A 5,710-nucleotide genomic window follows, 5' to 3' on the forward strand; every position below is an offset into this window, starting at 1 on the left:
TGAAATTCACATGATTCATCCTTTGAATTAGACTGAAGGTGGGTGGGGCTTTTATTTTTTTATTTTTTGTGTGGACATTTTTACTGTTTAAGGTGCATTCGCGAGGCCTAGTGTACTACAGAGTATATTTTTCTAATGGGCCTACAGACTATAACATCTACCTTATGTAATTGTAAATTTTTTATAAATAACTACCTTTTAGCTGCTTCTAATAAGCTATAACTATAAGTTTATTATTTACAATTTGTAGCTGGTTTTTCCTATATTTAGGTCCTGGACGCGTCACATAAATATAGCCAAAATATAGACTAAATACACAGAACTGTTGAGCAAATAATGTCTCTATTTAAGGGGAAAAAATCATTTTCAAACTAAACAGAAATTTATTTTTAATGTTCCATAAATCACGCAAATCTCATTCTCTTTCATATCTAATCACATATCTCAATCCACATCTAATCATTCACATAAAATTTGAATTCAAAAACTCTCTTCATATTTTTTCCGAAAATATAACTAAAAAAAAACTCTTTTTAATGTTCCATAAATCATGTAAAGCTTGATTTGTTCATCAACTGAATTGCATAGTGACAAGTTGAGACTGTCTCCTAATGCTATGACCATCGGTTTTGTGTTCGTTATTAAAAATATTCAATGAAATTACATTATTAAAAATAAAAAATATTAGTTATGGAGTGCAATAAGGTGATATTGAATATTATTTAGTAAATTTAATAAGATGGGAAAACTTAACTCCATAAAAAAACTTTAATCCCTAAGGGTGGCTTTTGATTCATGTATTTTATCTGTATTATGATTGTATTTTTGAGTGTATTCTAATTGATCCATAAGATTTGAATCGTAATGAATATATTTACAATATATTTCACTTGTATTTTGTATGTATTTTAGAAGTATTAAAATTGTTCTTTAATTTTTGAAGTATATTGTACAGAAAAATGGATTTTGATGGTTCAATAATGAATTCAAGTGTACCATGAATATATAGACAAAATGCATAGTACTCTTCCTGATTCATCAATAAAATATAGTGAAAATATGTAGGAAATAAAAACTTGATATCGAAATGCACTTTGTAATTTTTTAGCAGTAACTATACAAGAAAAATATAAATGTAATAAAAACAGAATTCAAATCTACGATTAAACTATATAACAAGCGGGATCATTACCAAAAAACATAAAACTTCTTCTAAAATCTTCATAAAAATAATATCGCAAAAGTGATGTTATACATTAAAAAAAAGTTGGAGAAAAAACAAATAACTTAAAACATAAACTGTTCTGTCTACAAATCTACTCCTAAACATCTACTAAAATCACTGCATCATAATCAACGGTAGCCTTGACAGGTATTGGTGGTTGCTCGTTATCAATAAATGTATTTAGGGTTGCATTGTCGATTTGCTTCGTATCTCATACGGAAAAACTTTGCATCAATTTCAGCTGGAATGCGTCAAGATATATTGAAGCTTTACATTAACAAAACATGAAAAAATAACAAATTAACCACAATAAATAACAACACATTCAAGATATATTGAAAATATACTATAAATATAATGTAAATATATCAATGTCAAATGCACTGTGGTTGTCACTACAACAGTGTGTGACTGTGCTTTAAAAATACCCTGAATATATACTACAAAATATACTTTGATAAAAAGTAAACACAAATTCAAAATCATATAAATTTACAAGTAACAAATTAGGTAGAAAAAATATATCACACAATTAAAAACACAAACTAATTGAAATAATAAAAAATACAACAAAAATATACTTAAAATGTACGTAAAATACAGATCTGGTGAATTGAAAAAACAAGAATTAACTGAAGTTCAAAACACAAACTAACTGAAATAACAAAAAATACGATAAAAATATACTTAAAATGTATGCAAAATATAGATCTGGTGAATTGAAAAAACGGGAATTAACTGAAGTTCATCGAAAAATACGATAAAAATATACTTAAAATGCAAGTAAAATACATATCTGGTGAAGGGAATCATTAATAAGAAAAAATACCTCTTGGAGAACATGAATATTTTTACTCTTGTCCAATAACAAAAACTTCAGATCTGTATTCAAAAATTCCGGTGGCCGGCGACGAAGGGGATTAGCACTCAAGATTGTTTATTTTGGTCTCTGAATGAGAAAATCGACGGGTTCGTATGTACAACGACAGCAATCTTATACTTTGATGTGACTCTAGATGAAGTGAAAAAACATCCAAAACCAAAATTTAGATTTTGTAGGTGAGGACGAGTTCTTTGTTTTGACTACTGTGAAAGGTTGCCTTAGTTTATATGGAGGGAAAATCGGGAGTAAAGAATTGCACGTATGGATTATTAAACAAGATGGGTGGGAACGATTAATGACCCTTTGCAACTTGCCAACTATTTGCAAAAAATTTGTACTAGCTAACAAGCCCTTGTATTACACAAAAAATGGTGAACTTCTTTTTCAAAGGAATGAAAATGGACTTCCATTGAATACAGGGAAAGATGAAAATCTGTGGCTTAGTAAAGCCAAAAAAGAAACAAAGATGATGAGGGAGAACACAAAAATAACAAAGAATCTTACATATTTTAGGAAATAGAGTTGAATTTTGAGGGTAAAAGGTTGAAATTAATGAGCAGTTAATACAGAGTAAAAAAAGGAAGTGAAAGAAATCAGAAACTGGTTTGAAAAGCATGAAATTAGGGGAGATGAGGAGTTAAAAACATGTATATTTAGGAAAAGGCGGGAGAGAGAAAGTGTGCAGCTAAAAAATAGGGGTGTGGAGAGTAGTAAGTTAATTGGTAGAAAAGTAGGTAGCTATAAGTTGTAAAAATATAATATTATAGCTACTAAACTTAATTATTAAAAAGTATATTTATTTTTCATAAATATGTAACATAGTAAGCTATGCCAAGTAAAATTTACTATGTAATTAGGTAGACTTTGGAGAGCTCATAGGCTTTTGGTTCATTCTTTTGCGCAGAATGTCCTTCAAAGGCACTGGTCTTTAATTTTTACCCCTCAAATTGTTGGTCTTTAATTTGTTTCTTCGCCTAAAAATTCATGGGTTCTAGTTTCGAATCTCTGCTCAGTCAAAGATTTAAAAAAAAATCGCAAGACAGAGTTTAAGGTAAAGTTTGAACCTTTTGAGGTAGAGTTTGAATCTTTTAAGGCAGAGTTTAGACAAAAGTTTGCCTCAAGGAAAATCTCTGCCTTAAGGGCTAACTTTTGCCCGAATAGGCCTAATTTTGGGCAAAAGTTAAGCCTTAAGTCAGAGATTTGCCTTAAGCCATGATTTTGGGTAAAAGCTTGCCTTAAAACAAACATATGCCTTAAGGCTTAACTTTTGTTCGAATAGGTCTAATTTTGCTACAAACCTCTGCCTTGCAATTTTTTTTTTTTTACTGAGCCGGAGTTCGAACCCAAAATCTGAAGGTATTAGAAGAAGGGCAAATATTAAAGACCAACAATTTGAGGGGCAAAAATTAAAGACCAGTGCCTTTGAAGGGAAATCGTGCAAATGACCCCTTTTGGGTGAATTGGGTTTACTCTCTTCTAATTTGAACCATGACTCTTATATGTATCTTTAAGGATAAGATTCCTAGTGTGAGCTCTATTGGGAAGCCATGCGGAAGACACTCTAAACATGGTCTAATATTGTTCGCTTTGAACCTAGCTAACACAATTGTTTCAAAAAAACGTCGCTCACCATCAAGAGTATCCCTATACATATGTGATTTTATTTTTCTTTTCAAATATTGATATGAGACTTTATTCGAGCACCCAATAAGTTCCCTGGGTCCCTCCTGGTCTACTTACTAGTTAGATCTTGTTGTTTTGGGATAAATTTAGGAACCGTTTGGCCATGAGAATTTTTTACTTTTTTTCGGAAAATATTTCACTTTATTTGAAAATTAATGTTTGATAGGGGTAAGGTCTGCGTACACTCTACCCTCTCCAGACCTCACGTTGTGGGATTCACTGAATATGTTATTGTTGTTGTTGAAAATTAATGTTTGGTCATGAAAATTTAACTACAACTTGAAGTTGTATTTGAAATTTGAAAAACTGCTAAAACCTTGTTTTCACTTTTTTCTCTTTCATTACTTTCAAACAACTAAATATTCGTTGCAAAAACTATAAATTACAAAATAAGAATATACATCTGGCTATAGTTCAGACAAGTGTATGAGAACTTTTTTCAATCCATAGGCAACCAAGTAAGGATTATATAGCATATGCTTCCCTTAGTTTGTGTAAACAGAGAGTGATAATACGAAAAATCATTGTTACAAGATATGCAGTAGTAGTAACCGACCATCAATAAGGGTTTGGGCTGGAGTTTTAAGTTTTTGTTTTTTTTATTCTTAATAAGAGGTTTTGGATTCGAGCCCCGAATATAAAGTTACCTTTGTTAGAGAGCTTTTTATCGTCCAATTTGACACTTTCTGATATGAATCGAAATTTCACTAGTTCTCAATACGAATACCGGACAAATAAGAAAGCAAAAAAAAAAAATGAACTAAGCATTGTATATAATTAAGAATATTGATCAAACCAGTAATCCCCACATAATAGAGCAATCTTATAATAACCGGGTAGGCATTTTTAGAGATAGATGACAGTTTTTTTTTGCTTGACTATATGAATTCACGCACGATAGTTCCACTTTAAAGGTAAAGCATGCTTATGGATGTTATTTTATTCTCAAAACTCAAACTCATACCACTAATTAAAGAAAAATATTATTTTTCATCCATTATAACCTTTGGTAATATAGAGTAGGGGTATCAATGGTACAGTTCGGACGGTTATTTTATAAACTTTATACCATAACAATTTTTCGATTATTTTATTTAGTATAACCAAAATTAGACCTTTAGAAATTGTCACATCATCTCGATTTTTCTTCGATATCAGTACAATTCAGTTATTTTCGGTATTTTTTAAAACAAAAATTCCATGTAAAAATCACTAGTAAAAGTTAGAACACGATACCATACATACTCCGGTTGGACTTTGACAAAAACTCTCTCTATATTTTTACTGTTTAAAAGGTGATGAATCTAGAAAACGTGAAAGACGACAAGAAAGAGATTGATCTCACTATTTTACGATAGTGTAAACAGTGTTAGCAAAGACAAAAGGTATAATTTAAATCACACAAGTGGGAAGAAATCAATCAAGATGAGACTCAGTTCTACTAAGATTAAGTATTCAATAAGAGAAATATAATTCAAAAAATATAATTCAAATCATATGAGAGGAAAGACATCTAATATCTTGTATAATATCTTGTAGTTTGCTATCCAAATTCGTTCGAATACCTTGTAGCTTACATGTTATTAATCGAGATCCTAGAACTAATTCAGTTTTAATATATAAAAGTAGTATAATAAGTTTCAATGTTAGGACCTTGGGTGTTAATTATTTTGTCGGCTCATAGTTGTTTCCATCACCCGAGGCCCAAGTCAAAATTTTAATATTTTATTATTTTTAAACTTAATATAGGAAATATATACATATAAATATATTCGGTACGGTTCGGTATTTCTTCAGCTAAGTTTTATAAAAATAAAAACCGACCTAATTATTCGGTACGGTTATAAATTTATGTAAAAACCGTCGGTTTTCTAGTGTATCACCTATGGATTCACGTGATCTCAGTGCTTTTGCGTTGT

The sequence above is a fragment of the Lycium barbarum genome, chromosome 5 (genome assembly GCF_019175385.1).
Source record: "Lycium barbarum isolate Lr01 chromosome 5, ASM1917538v2, whole genome shotgun sequence".
Classification (NCBI taxonomy): domain Eukaryota; kingdom Viridiplantae; phylum Streptophyta; class Magnoliopsida; order Solanales; family Solanaceae; genus Lycium; species Lycium barbarum.